Below are 16,298 nucleotides of genomic sequence, written 5' to 3'. Positions count from 1 at the left end.
TTCTGCAACTGATGATCTTCCTGTCGACCCACCTGCTCCAAGAACAACCACCATTGTCAACAGGTTTGAAAAAGAACTAGAAGGAAGCAGAGCCAGAATCACAATCAAACAGGGCAAAAGAATTGTAACTGCCAATCAAAGCGAAGGCCTTTTATTCTTGAAAAACTCTAATGAAAATCACAAGGCAAAAGACCTTGTTTTGACTGTAACAGACTTGAAGAAAAGAAAGTTTGGTGACGAGTATGGAGATAGGTCCGGAATCCGAATGTGGGCCTTTGATCCAGAGACGAATTTGTGGGTTGTCAAGCGAAACTCAGGAGTTTCTGAGTGTTACAAAAGTACCCATGATTTCAACTCTTGGACCAAAACTGATTTAGCCGAATTATCCAGGGCCCCATTCCATAATCCCTCTGAAGATCCCGGCGCCTCTAACTTCAAAAGGTTTCTAGACAGACAAGTCAGAGAAAATTTCCCCTCAACGAAGACTGCAACAGCTTTATACAGAAAAGACAAAGAGGTTATTGATCCGGAATCAGGCAAGCCCATGAAGATCATACTCTGGCCTGCAACTAAGTAACAAGAGGAAATTCCTATCCCTTAACACTTTCATGAGGGATATCTTGATAATATGGAATTTGGGCCTATGATGACAAAACTGCAACTGCTGCCATTAAATTTAAGGATCGAGAACAAGTTCTGAGATTGATAAATGCCAAAGATCTCCTTCGATTCAGAGAAAGGGATATCCGGACTCTAGCTCGTCATCAGATCAATTGTAGAAAAGACGTCATCGAAGCTGCTGCTAAAGAATTCACTATTATGGTGGCTTCAATCATCAATGGAAGAATGTGGATGGGCTCAATGAAAAGATCTGATCTAAAGCTGTATGAGAAGCCAACCGAGAAGCCAAGCGAATTAAGTTCAAGTCTATGCTAGTCTCAAACCAAGGGGGAGATTGAAAGACCATAATTTTGTGGTTTGAGCTAGGCATTAATTTTGTATAAATCTAATCAGGGTGTCAGTGGTTGTATAGCAGTGTAGTGTCTTGAACTTGTATGTGTGCTGCCACGCATGTGTGTGCGGCCGCACACGCGTGTATGGATGCACACTCATATGCTGGTAGGGGTACTATTTATAGTAACTGAGTTGTGTCAGAGTGTACTTTTTTAGCTGAACTTTGCTGTGATTGTACTTTCTCAAGGTGTACTTGACATTTATGAGTAATAGATGTGTGCATGCTTGATCTTACTTCTACTTCTTCTACACTTCACTTTCGTTGTAATTAACTTCATTGATTACTGAACTGGATCCATAATTTTTGGGACTAACAATTGGTATCAGAGCAAGGTTGTATCAGTCATTTTTTCAGATCTGGAGCTTATTTGATCCTATTTTGAAAACATAATTGCGTTTTTGGATAGATCTCTGAAAATTAGGGGGGGTTTCTTCTTTGCATTTTTCATAAAAACGAGTTTTTGATCGAGTTTTGGAGCAAAAGAGGGTGAAAAACGCCGTATTTTTCGCGAATCTGTTGAAGGTGTGCGGCCAGGGAGTGTGCGGCTCGGTGTGTGCGGCTCTGGTGTGCGGTCTCGGATTACAGCTCAGAGTGTGTGGCTAGGTGTTCGGTTTTCGGTCAGCAGCCTCGCACGTCCTCGCATCGCATCATCAGCCTCGCATCGCAGCAGCCTCGCAATAAAAAATATCCACGAGTTTTGAGGTTGCCGGGGATCGAAATCGGGACCTCAAAGTGTTCAACCAAGCGCCTAACCATCTTAGCCAGCCAAGCCCTTGTGCATTCACTTCGAAATTTTAAACTTAACCACTCCCTACCGTTTCCAACTTTCGCATTTTTGTCATTTTCAGCCCAAAATTGATTTTCCTTTAATTTTAAATTCCTTTTTTTCAACCAAAAATTTTATTTTTTAATTTTTGACTTTTATTTAAAATTTTGACTTTGACTTTTAAAATTTGACCTTGGACTTTAATCTTTGACTTTTTCGTTTAACTTTTAAAATTTTCAAATTTGGCTTTTCGGTTTGACTTTTAAGTTTGACTTTTCGAGTTTGACTTTTAAAATTTGACTTTTAAGGTTGACTTTCTCGGTTTTTAAGTCAAAGGGCAATTAAAAGTATATAAAAAATATAAAAAATTAAGAAAATAAAAAAAAGAAAATGAGTTCCACATCAGTTCCGGTAAATGAAGTTTAATGTACTCCATCTTGTAAAGCTACGATTAAATTTCTTCGCGAACAAATTGATTTGCTAAAAAGGGAAAATGAGGACCTTAAATATGAAGGCTATACTCTAAGGAAATGTCAGAAACCGTTAAAAGCACAACTAGAAGCAAAAACGAAAGACTTTAGGAAGATTCAGGAAGATTACAGCAACAAGTGTGAAAATTATGATCACATTAAACACAAACTTGCTGCTGTAACTGAAGAACTTGACGCTTTGAAAATTAAGTGTGGAAAAACAGATATTAGTTTCAAAAATTACACTGCGTCAAGTAAGACAGTCGATTCATTATTGGAATACCAATTAAAATTCAAAGATAATCAAAACAAGGGTTTAGGGTATGATAGTGTTCCTCCACCTTTCAATCACAACTATAACCCACCCCTTGAGACCAATGAGGAAGAAATGCCTGCTCAGTATGGCCAAACCCCTACTTCAGCTTCATTTAAGACTGAACAATCAAGGCCAACTGAGGATGTTGAGATGAGCGATACTAATGATTCTACTTCTTGTGCAGGTAAAGTAGTAGAGGATGAGAACAAGGAGAATACTACTGAACAAACAAATGTCTCCTTGAACTCTGAATCTGTTGCTTCGAACTCAGTTGCTTCTGATCAACCTATTGTTGGTAAATACAGGCCACCATTTCAAGCTAAACAGAGTGCCTGTTGCAATTGTGCATGTGGGAAAAGCAAGAGACAAGGCAAAGACACGCCACCAGGGGTAGGAAGAAACAACTCCACAGTGAAGAAAAAGACATGTTTTCACTGTGGAACACCTTGACACATTGCCCGAAACTATCCAAATCACGCATACGTTCCTTACTATGCACAAGGCTGGCAGAACGCGCCAAGAGGGAGATACTTCAAAAGAGACCCCTCAAGGTCACGTTCAGACCATGATGACTGGAACGCGTAGAAGGCCAAGAATCAAACCCACAAGGCCAAGAATCAAACTCCCAAGAACAAGAAGGGAAATTCGGCCAAGAAGTCATATCCAAGAGATGCTCCCATGAAGCCAAAATCAATGTCATCTCAACGGCCGACATCAAGTCCCAAAGCAAGTACTGAGCCACCCATCAGATCAAAAAAGAAATGGGTTAAACGCAACTACAAATGGGTTCCAAAGGCTCACTCTCCCAAATCTTCTAACGCTTCTAATATTTTTACATCTTCTGTTTGTGATAAGCAGGACATGTCATGGGAGAGAGTATCGTGCAAAGATGACAAAGGTCAACCTAGTTTCAAAATGGATTGGGTTCCAAAGACCAACTGATCCCGCTCTGTGTTAGAGCAGCTATGGAGGCATATCATCATACTTCGGTTTGTTGGTAGTGGCTGCTCCTGGCACTTGATAGGGGGCATCTCTCAACTGTACAACATTCAAACATTTGTTTGAGAGTATGCGTCCTTTGCGGGAAGGGAAGAAAGGAAGTGATCACTCACGGGGTTTTTGCTTAATGACATGAAGAATTTTCGGATCTGTTTTGAGATTACGCGTGCTGTTCTCAGACCTTCTGGATGCAAATTCAATCGGTGACTTACGGTTTGATTTTTCTTCTCTATACTCCTGAGTTTTTCTTAAGCTGATTCGCTTTAAAGACAAATTTTTGTTTTAGGATAGTTTAAATTTGCGCATTTACTTTCATTTCTCTCCTATGCACAAGTTTAGAGGGAGAAATAAAAACAAAACAAAAATTAAAATTTTTTTAAAAAATAAAAAAATTAGAAAATAAAAATACTAATATGTTGGTTATGGAATGTGCTTAAGGGAGATGTTTTGGGAAGTGATATTATCAAGTCATAACAAGCAACCTGAGTCTGCGTAACGTACCCAAAGTTGAAGGGTCTATGCTCTGGTTTGATGGGTCGGTAGGCACGAAAATTTTTAAATGGACATGACTAGGTAGAGCTGAACTTAGGAAATTTATAGACTTGACAAATCTTGATCTAGTTAGTTACTTTTAGCCTGACAATACTACGCTTGGATAGGTTGAGCAGGGAGATATATATGAAAATCTACTCGTCACATTAAATGAACCCGTATCTGGAACCGTGGTTTAACTTTTCCTCCATGTGCGGATTATGTCCTTAATTCCGGTATTGATGGGGGCAACTGGTAAATTCTGATACATTAGATCTGTAGAAAATCATTTTCTTTCTTTCTCTCTGTTAGTCATATGTTACCTCCTCCGCGTGATTGGAAAAGATCCGACCTAGACTGTAACATATGCAACTCTATTTCTCTACATATTATATATATATATATATATATATATATATATATATATATATATATATATATATATATATATATGAAATTCCTCTTATCTGTTAGCCATATGCTATCTCCTTTGCGTGACTAACAATCCGACCTGGTACACAGCATATGCACTATAAGTGATAACATTCTGAATCTATCTTCTCCCCTAATGATGGTCTGCTTATCAGATGCAAGGAGTACTCTGGAATTCCTTGATTACCGGGGCATATTTGGAAGCGGGAAACATGTTCCAGTACAATTAAAATTGAACACTCAAAGATTGTCTATAGATCTCGCTGCTCAATTTAGGTGGACACCAATATCCCTGGTCGTCATCAGCTGAATGGTCCTTAAGATATAGTATCTAGAAACCTAGGATCAGATGTAATATCTAGGAATTTAGGATCACATTGTCTTGTCACTTATAGTATGTCCTAATTTGTCACAATTTTTCGTGTTTAAGTGGACAACAATACCGGCGATCGACCAGACAAAGACGTGAAGATAGAAGGTACCGACAAGCGGATAAAGGCTGTCTAAAAACTTTGATACCAAATCATTCTTAAAGTTAGATATCATTTTATTTTTGTTAAATTTGTTCATAGTTTTCCTCTATGCACAAATTTTAGGGGGAGAATTAAAAATAATTCAAAAATCAAACAAAAATAAGAAAATTAAAAATCCAAAAATAGTGTTATTTCTTGTTCAGAAAATCCAAAAATATTTTTGTTTCTGTTTTCATTTTTCCAGAAAATATAAAAAAAATCCAAAAATATTTTTTTTGTGTGCTAATTTTTCGTTTAGTTTTGTTTTGTCTTGAAAACTGATTTCAGGCGTAGATGAGACTCGTGGAGACTATATTGAAGGTCTTCTGAGCCAAGGCTTCATTCGTGAGCATCGAAGAATTCGCATTCGAAGGAGAAAGAAATGAAGATTATTCTTTCGACATTCAACCTATCAATCCCAGAAGCATGGTGAAGTTGTACTTGAAGATTATGTGACAGATTGCATTGAAGCCTCCTCAATCAATTTGCTGCTATCTATGAACCTGCTGAAGTGATCCAGAAGATTATTTCTATCCGTTGTTCTCTCTGAAGATTCTCAAGCTGAAAGCACTATCTTTCAAGAATCAGTACATCAAGTCTCCTCACCCAATGTGCGTTCAATGTCAAATTTTGAAAAAAAACCCAACCACTCAAGATGAATTCATTTATTGAAGATTCGTCTGTTCATCTTGATGCTGTGAAGAAATTTGAAGATTAATGTTGAAGCCAAGCTCCCAATGAAGATTAACAAGAAAAAGCCAGCTATTTTTTAGGGGGAGTTTGTTAGGCCAATTAGAAAAGAAAGCTATAAACCAAGGAGGAGATTGTTGCGTCAAAAATATGGTTTATACTTTGCTTTTCTAGGAAAATATATTTGTATGTGTTTACGGTCTGTGTGTATGGCCGTACACAGGGTGTGCGGCTGTACACATGTGTATGGTTGGAGGTCCATATAAATAGATGTAATGGGTAGAGGAGTGTACGGTTAAGAAGAGGCTAGAGAAGAGCGAGAAAGTTAGAGAGAAGAAGTGTGTGTGAGAGAGAGAATCTATTGGAAGGAGCATCAATCATATGATCAATACATTAGATTCAAGTTATTCTTCTTCTCCTTCTCTTCTATTTTGATCTGACATCATCCAATTGATTAGGATTCCGCACCATCAATTGGATCTGATTGATACACAAGCAATTTTGGGGACTTACATTTGGACCTTTGATGATTTTTCTATAAATTTTCTAAGATCAACAAAAGAAAATGTTAACAACATAAAAATGCTATCAATTTCATTTCACCTTGTAACATGTTGAGCAAGGTGTATATCTTTATGTGAATATATGTTTTTGCAAATAAATGACATTTTAACTTAGTATATAGTCATACATCAGTTAACAAATGGAGTTTGCTAGATAAAGCATAGAAATAACGATTTGCTATAATCATAGCATATCTATTACATACAAACATTTGAATAAACTATGTTAAAATATAGTTCATGTACATTACCACTTTTTTCCCTTGTTTTGATAAACTATAATAGGTATAGTTTATGATACATCACATAACACACTCATACAAAAAAGGGTACATTTATACAAAAAGGTTCTACACTCACGCACACTACACGTAAACTTGTTAACTCAGGTTGTGAGACATTCTCTCCCCGTACGTCCGAGTACGGGATCCAAATTCCTGTAAGTTATAACCAAAATCTCTGGTAGGGAGAGCATGATAATTGTGTATAGATCTATATTGGGGTTGACATCCCACACCTTGCTGCTAGCTACAGACGGACCGGCAGGTCAGCGGGTGACAAGAGTCATAGGATCAAGGCGTCTGAAAGACGTTGTGCAGGTTACCTCTAGTCATAGTATGGTTATAGCGGCTCACATAGGGAGTTAACAACACATAAACTTTATGGAGATTTTCATAAATCAAAAGGGGTTTTATGTCGATTTAAAATTACTTTTTATATCAATAATTACAGATATTATTGTATATTTTCAGCCTTGGTATTTAAGACTACACACCATTCATTACGGGATTTTTCTCAATACATAAAGGGTTTTACGCCAATTTAAAATCACTTTTATATATTTAAGTATGACAAATACTTGTTCATTCTCGGTCCCGACATTTAGGACCACATAACTTCTATAAGGAAAATATTGGATTTTTCTTGGTAACACACAACTCATTACAAAGATTGGTTTCTAAACTCTTTATCTCAAAAACTTATGAACTCACCAACCTTTGTGTTGACACTTTTTCAAAACTACTTGTATTCTCAAGAATTCAGTGAAACAGGAAATCAACAGCGTTTTGAGGATGGGACGATAAATTATTAAACAGTTCATTTTGTCATCATAATGTAATTGATTTGAATCATGTAAACATATACTTTGGTGTAACTTTTTCAATTATATTTATGATGGTTGTATTTATTTTGAGCACTATTATACTCGTTGTTGTGATACTATACATGAAGTCCTCCACCCCCGGACGTTTCCGCCATCCTTGGTTTGGGGGTGTGACATGTTCTTTTTCCTAATTCACACAAGCAAGGATGTTTTATTGTTATGTTTTGCTTGTTTTGTTCAGAGTTGTGTTAGTCCCTCTTTTGGTTTATAGTTGCATATCAATGTGTGGTTAGCTACGCTAGTTCACTATAAACAGAGCTCTGATACCAACCTGTCACACCCCCAAACCAGACGGCAGAAACATCCGAGGGCTCTTGTGACTTAAATTGAATACCATCACAATGAATATACATGAATCATAACATAAATCATCACCATGCATTGAAATGATACAACTGATATTGTTTACATCGAGTACATTGTTTTAAACATCACAATTTCATAACATAAACTGTCTGATAGATATCATAAGCAAAACATCCAGACATTACTTGGTACTTATTCTCCGGTTTACCTGTTACCTGAGAATACAAGTTAATTTTGAAAAACGTCAACAAATGAAATGTTGGTGAGTTCATAAGCAATGTTTTAGTAAAATGATTTGGTGTAGTTTGTAAAACCCAGAAAATCCGATATTTTCTGAAAAGATCATTGTTTATAAAAAGTGTGAAGATCTGTGAATATATGCTTGTTGATTTTCAAAACATGTATAATTGTTGAACTTCTATAATGATTGCACAAGTGAAAATGTTGAACTTCCCAGGAAAACCCGATGTTTTCCCATTACATAAAACACAGTGAATTCTCAATCTGTTATACCGTCACGACGAATGATTTTTGATTACTCGGGTGGCTTTGGATAGTTAGGGTTTGTGAGTCGTTATAATCATGCATTTGGAAATGTCTAGTTTATAACTACAGGTTTCGAACGATCCTAAAAGGCATCGCCCGCCACTACTCACTTAATCCAACAACCATGATTACTATTGATTAACACCCTGAATCTGTTTACCTTGATTACTCGTAAGCCTAACAAACGAGGAAAAAGGGAGTACAAAGTCCCGTTATATTCCGTGAGTTATTTAGGCTGTCGGGAATGCGAAAGGCATGTTGGCCCAACTCGCATTTGATTTCTTGACCTCACTAGCAATACCAATGGGCCACTAGGGCCCAATAGCACATTAGAGCCATTGAAAGTCCTTTTACATGAAATCGGGTCATAGGAGGCCCAATAGCACATAAGCATATTCCCATTGGGCCAAAAGATCATGTTAATGGGCTAGCAAGGCCCAACAAGCATGATTTGAAACTCCCAAGCCCGAAGTTTGTAAGTTTGCTCATCGTAGTTATCGCGTATTTATTTAGATGGTTTGGTTTAACGTTTGTCATTTTGTTTTGATTCGAGAACGAATCACTTCGTTTGTAACGATATTTGATGTTGAGAGTATATTTGTTTCCCGTTTCGTCAATAGTTGTGGGTATTGTATTTTTGTATTAATGAATTAATTGTTTAAAAGTGGAATTTGACCCTTTTCACTACCCTTCTTTTATAAAAATAACACTTTTGGTCCTTTTATATAAAAGAATTTCATTTTTAGTCGTTAAAACATTTTCTTGACACTTTGGTATTATTTATTTGATGAAAACATAATTTTAACCCAAAATTTATTTTGTTGACAACTTCAGCCCTTCCAGAATAATGTTTCTCGGTTAAAGCCCCATTTTTCACAACTTTTACAGTTCTGGCCCGAAATCTAAAGACTTTACATTTCTGGTCCTTTTTGATAGTGAAAAGTATTTTTGACTCATAAAATGATTTTTTCATGCTAATTACCCCCTGTTTTATAGAAAGTTGCATTTCAGCCCCTAAAATTTAACATTTTTCGCATTTTGAGGCTTATTGGGCCGAAAAGCCCAAAATTAGCCCATTAAGCTAAAAATTTACATTTTAAGTCCCTTGAAAATTCTAAGGTTCAGAAAAATGATTATAGAAACTGTTTTGACCCTTTTGACCTTCAAAATACCGTGACTTGTCGGTTTGTATCCCAAGTTTTGTATTTTTGACAATTTAAGCCTAAAAATGGGTTTTATGTTAGAATATGTTCATCATGACCTTCTAAGCTATTATTCTTGACTTGTTTAGTGTAAAATAGCTTAGATTATGTATGTTTCCTTTTTCATGTCATAGATCTCAGGTTTACACCCTTTTTTGGTAACATATTCATCACAAAACACATGAAATCACACACATACATGCATCAAATCACACATAGCATACACATACACATAGATCTACACATTTTCTTGTATTCTCCCCCATAAAACTCATGAAAACCAAAAAGAAAGGGGTATGAAGCTCACCTTGAGTTGTGGTTTCAGTTTTGTAGAAGACTGGGAGAAGTTTGGTGCTATTTCCGGTCCTAGCAAGTTTCTTGGATGGATCTCGAACTTAGTGTGCCCTAAGATGCAAGATCATGAATTTGAATGGATTAAGAGATGATTTTTGATGAAAAGAAGTGAGTTAAAGCATGGATCAAACATCAACTTACCTTGGATAATGATTTTTGTGGAAGAATCTATTTGAAAGCCTCTTTGATCTCGAAAATTTGGAGAGAAATGGAGAGAGTTTCTTGAGAGAATTTTGAGTGAAGTGTGCGTGTGTGTGTGTGTTTGGATTCGGCTGAGAGGAAGAGAGGGAGAAGAAGAGAGAGACCTTGATAAGATATTTGCTTGGAGATATGAGTTGCATGCATGGAGACCCAAAAAATAAAAATGAGGTGGCACAAAAGTCAACTCTCCTTCTTCATGCTTGAGATTGGGCCGAGAATTAGAGAAAAAAAGAAGGGAATTTTTTAACCTTTGGTGGTTAACCCATATTATGGCTTAATTAGATGATTCTTAGCCCAAATAATTCATGAAATGATTTTTATGGCTCATTAGGGCTAATTAGGTTAATTATGGCCCAATAAGGTCCATTTAGGTATTTTATTTCATTCTAGCCCCAATATGGCCCAAAATATTTAAAATATATGGAAGTGGGTCCAATTAGAGCCCATTTAAGAGTTCTAAGCCCAAGATAATCAAATTGGAAGCTTATTGGCCCGTTGGGCCAAATAAGGAAATCCTAGTCTAGAATGGACTTAAACCGGGATTTCTAGGGTTTCCAATTCTTTGTTGACTATTTGTAGTGCTTGTATGAAGTGTTTGATTAAAATTATGTTGTTATTGAATAAGCATCCTACATGCTTTCACATTGTTGGTTCACATTTGTTATCATTGTTAAATGTTTACAAGGCATCGAATTTCCTGGTTGTGACAATGCATGTAGAGAAAACTGGAACTTTACGTGATCATTTTGTCCTTAGAGACTAGATCTAAGACCTCATGGTCTATCTTGTAGTTTTGGTTGTTTTTGCATCAAGACCTTGGCCTTCTTGGGTTAGGGTTAGAGCTTATTTCTTCTAGAGTGGGTTTTAATGGGTGTTAGATTTGAGTAATAATGGCTTAACGCATTAAGAAGGGTTAACAGACTGAAGAACTCAACAAGTTCATAAAGGAACTGGACAATTTGGGTAGAAGTGTCCCGATTTTGTTAAAAAGGAAGAACTTGGCGAGTTGGAGAAAAACTTGACGAGTTGGATTGCAATTTCACGATTATGTGATTCATGGAAACTTGGCGAGTTGAAGGGAAAACTCGACGAGTTGAGTCAACTCGAAACGTTGACTTCGAACTTGACCTTGAATTTGACTTTGACCATAGTTGAACCTTAAAGGGTTATGATTATGAAATGGTATCTAAGGGGTTGTTTTGGTTCAGGGAGTGACTAGAGCTGATTCCGTGTCTGAGACATTTCAACTATGATCCAACATTAGAGGTGAACTTTCCTCCTGTTTGAGTGGGTCGAAGGCACCAATGTCGACCCGTATTTATGACTCTATGTATTCCGGACTAAGGTCTGATGTCGGGCGGTGCCCGATGTATGTTTATATGTTTTCCTGATTACGATCATATGTCGGGCAGTGCCCGAGGAATGTTTGTATGCTTGATGTCTTCGTGATTCTTGCATGTCTCTGTATTGCATGCTTCCGGATTATGGTCCGATGTCGAGCTATGCCCGAGGAATGTTTGTATGCTTTATGGATTTCAATATGATGTCTGTCGGGGCCCGAGGAATGTTCATATGTTTATATGTATACCGAGCTTTGCTCGATGCCAAGCAGGGCCCCATGTCGGACACTGTCTGATGTCGGACGATGCCCGATGAAAGGGCGGGGCCAACGATATGTTTATATGAGTTTATGTGATTATGTGTATGGTATGTGGTAGTTTGGGGAAACTTACTAAGCTTCGTGCTTATAGTTTTCAATTTTGGTTTAGGAACATCTAGTAGCAAAGGGAAGAGCTCGGGATGACTGATTGCACACACCATGGTGTTTTAGCCTGGGATGTTTACTCTGATATATTTGACATATGTTATGACATATATATGTCGTTTATGATGTTTCGAGATACTATAACATATGTTTTGATGAAATGATTTTAATAACTATGGTTTATCTATGGTTTCAAAATGAAAATTTTCGTCATGATTTATGGGATGTTTCACTAAGATCCTGAACTTCGACAATACATGACCTTTAGGAAACCGCCATGCGAGAGGATTCTTAACACTAGCCCCTACTCTTGCTTGGGGTGCAACACCAAAAGAGCAGGCTCATATGATCCAAGATCCCGACGAAACCTCTGTTACTCCTAATAACAAGGATCGTGGTAACTCCGTGAATAATAATACTTTTAATACTCACTCCATGGACATTGATGCATGAATAAGCCCAGTCATGGCGAAGGAACTTCAGCAGTTAAGGTAGATGATCTCGAATGTGTCCTGAGTGGTCTAATATATACTAGAAGTTTCCCCAACGAGCCATATGATTTCAAGATTTGCTCCAACAATTGTTGATACTGAATTCCCAAAGTGCTTCCAAACTCCTAGAATGAAGCCTTACGATGGGACTACAGATCCTGAAGAATATGTGGCACAATACAGGGAAAGAATGGAGATCATCCCCATTCCCAGACATTTGAAGGAAGCTTGCATATGCAAGGGTTTTGGTTCGAACCTTATAGGATCAACCTTGAAATGGCTACTAAATGTTCCTCCTTACTTTATTACCTTATTTACACATCTAGTTAATATTTTTAACAACCAATTTTTTTGTAGCAGAAAATTCGAAAAGGTCACTTGTGATCTCTATTAGGTGGTTCGGTGTCTTAAGAAACCCCTTAGGGATTTTGTGAACAGGTTTGGTAGGGAAACTCAAAGTATCCCCAACAATGATATAGAAATTGTCGTAGAAGACTTCAAAATGGGCTTAAATAAGGACTCTTCTTTCTACGAAGACCTTGTAATGACTCCTTGTAAAAGAATTGATGAAGTAAGGAGCAGAGCACTGAGATTCATCAAGCTCGAAGAAGACAATGAGATCCATAAAACGAAACAACCTATATGATAACCCTAATAGGAAGGCCGACTCCTCGATCCAAAGATCCTATAAATCCAAACCTTATTCCAAACCTGATCATCGTAGGGCCAATGCCCTTGAAAAGGAAGGGGAGGAAGAAGAATTTCCTAAGATCACTGACTATTATTTTTCTATGGATGTTTCAGGTTTAGTATTTGCTATGCAGGGACTTGGTGACAAAGCAAGATGGCCAAGAACCTGATCATCGTAGGGCCATTACTGCACTCGCTACGAGTCTTAACTTCGACTACTCAAAGTACATTCTGAACGAGATGGTTGGGAATGTGGAAGGGAGGAAAAGAGATAAATTTTTAATGTTCCCAAGATTCTTACAAATGATCTTCAACATTAAGCATCCGGAGCTTAAAAGAAGAAGAGAAGCGTTAGATGTTAAATCCATTGGTTCTAACAGTTTCGGACTCATGAAGCAGAACAGGGAATGAAAGTTCATGTTCCAAGGGAAATATCCTCTTGTGAAGTTTGGTCGATTTGCTGAAGTTAGTGATGCATCCAAGTCTGAGGGTTTATCCGATAATGAAGAGACCGAAGATGAGGTGATTACTGCTTCCAAGCATAAGGAAGAACATGTTCCTCCTATTGCAATCATGGCAGAGGAACACAATCAAATGAAGAATGTGGAGGTTCAAAGTGAATATGATGCTGCAAGTAATGATGACGATGATGATGACTCGATGAATATGGGAGATGATGAAGTTGGTTTGGATGATGTAGGGGGTGATGATGAGGAGGTGATTAACTTTGGTGGTGACATGTCTGGCTTCGACGATGTCACATTATTTGATTTTGAAAAGAATAATAATGAGTACTGCCCAACGAATTTGGAGCTCAAGTCATTCTTTGACAATGTCGATGATGTTCTGCAACACACAACAAAGACAAGGGGAGTTGATGATGTTTTAAAGGCGACGCCTGCTACATATGATCAGATGGACGGTGCTCCAATCAATCCAAATGCAACCTCAAGGATTCCTTCCCTTCTGGTTGTCACTCCTATTTCTATGCCATCTGAGAGTGATCCAGTTGTGTCTTTTGCCTCCCAGCCTCCGTTGAAAAGAAGACGAGCCAATCTGAGATCGGGAGTGCTTATTAGTGATCAGGCTCCGCCAACGCAGCCAACAACAACAACTGCTACACCAACCATACCGACCCAAGAAGGACCAATTCGTGTCAGATCTTCATTTGAAGTCGGGATCTCTTCAGCTCCTGGGGGTTCTCCTCCAAGACGTGTGCATGATGCTGATTCTGAAAGGCTTGCCACGTTTCTTGCACAACATGATACATAGCCTTCACCTTGTGGAAAAGGAATATTAATAGGTGAAGGAAGTTCAGGAGATGCAGACCCATCTATGTCAGAGCTCAAGGAAGAAATTGGTGTGTTGAATCAGAGACTCATTGAAAAAGATGTTTTGATTGAGAAACTCGACAACCGAGTTTCTGAGCATGAAGTAGACAATACTCTAAAGTAAAAAAAAAAATCTTTGACTTGAAAACTCACCTTGGAGCTTTGACTGCATATTACTTCGACCTTAAGAACAAACTTGCTGAAGAATTTGTCGAAAAATTCAAATCATCTGTCGGAGAATCAAGCGGAGCTGAGACCCCTGCCCATTTCAGTCAGGCAGATCAGCTTGAAAATCCACCACCTGTAAGAACCACAAGGGTTGTTGATCGATTTGAACATGAACCAGCTCAAGCTCTTCCTAGGGTAACACTAAAAAGATCTTAGAAACTGTTTACTCCTAAGAAGAAAAAAAAAGTGGCTCTTCATGAAGAATTCTAACAAGAATCTTCGTGCGGACCAACCAAAATTGACAGTGACTGATCTTTAAAAGAGGAGGTTTGGTGAAAAATATGGTAACAGATTAGGAATCCTGATGTGGGGATTTAACGACAAACTCAATGTCTGGGTGGTGAAAAGAAGAATTGGTGAGCCGGAGTACTATAAAGACAAACATGACTTTTTTTCTTGGATAAAATTCGACCGTACTGATATCTCCAAAGCTCCATTTCATAATCTGTCTCACGACCCTCAGGCTACTGACTTTCAACTGCTCTTGGAAAATCAAGTCAGGAGGAATTTTGACAGAATAAAGACTGCAGAATCCTTTATAAGGAGCAATAAAGACGTGATTGATCCCAATAACAATAAGCCGATGAAGATTGTGATGTGGCCTCCCATGAAGAAAATAAAAGAGATTCCTAAATTCCAACAATTTCGGGATGGATCACTACACGATATGGAATTCTGGGTGTTCGATGAAGCGACAACCACTGTCGTGATCAAATTTCCAACTGGTACTCATCGCATTGTTATGGCAAAAGATCTTCTGAAGTTCGAGGAACGGGACATTCACACTCTGTCGCGACATCAAATTGTCTGCAAAACGGAGCTTATGGAGCTGGCTGCCAAAGAATTTACAAGCATGATCGCCACAATCATTGAAAAGAAAATGTGATTTGGGAATACGGGAAAGTCTGATGTGATGCTGATCGAGAAGGACTGAAGTAATGCTAGCTCAAACCATGGGGGAGACTGTTAGGTCATAATTTGTTGGTTTGGGCTAGGCATATATCTCTATAGGTCTAACTGGGTGATGGGTCATGTAATAGGTGTGTGCGGCTGGTGTTCATGGTTGTAAGGTGTTCACGGTCGTGAACACATTTGCGGTTGGTCGTGTACTATAAATAGTGTGTCAGTCAGTCAAACATGTATATGTGTGTTCCAAGTGTACTAGACATTTACGGCTGAATACAACATGTGCATTGTTGGAACTTCCTTGCTTCTTATCCTTCTAATTCTTACTATTTTACATCTTGATTGTGTTTGATCACTGGTTGGTTCACGTTTGTGGGACTTACATGCCTCGTGAAGTTGAACATATACGACAATAAATATGAACCATGATCAACAATAAAATCATAGACACTAGCAGACTTTGTGGCTGATTTCAGCGATGATCTCCAACCTGAAGCAAATTGGAAAGCAAGGAATCCCAAAAAGAAGAAAGCATGGGAAGATGGAGACACTTCACTGATGGATCTTCCAACTTCAGAGGAACAGGCCTAGGAATAACACAAAAATCACCACAGGGGGACATCATACCTTAGGCAGTCAGCTTTGAATTCGATGTGACCAACAACGAGGCTGACTACGAAGCATTGGTCATGGGATTACAAATGGCTAAGGATGTTCAAATCAAGGATCTTCAGGTATTTTTTGAGTCCTTATTATTAACTAATCATTTTAATGGATCATATGTAGTAAAAGACGAAATACTAGTACTATAACTCCAAA

Source organism: Lactuca serriola, chromosome 6, assembly GCF_051521515.1.
Source record: "Lactuca serriola cultivar US96UC23 chromosome 6, Lser_US96UC23_V15, whole genome shotgun sequence".
NCBI classification, from domain to species: Eukaryota; Viridiplantae; Streptophyta; class Magnoliopsida; order Asterales; family Asteraceae; genus Lactuca; species Lactuca serriola.
Note: the sequence above shows the minus strand (reverse complement) of the source record.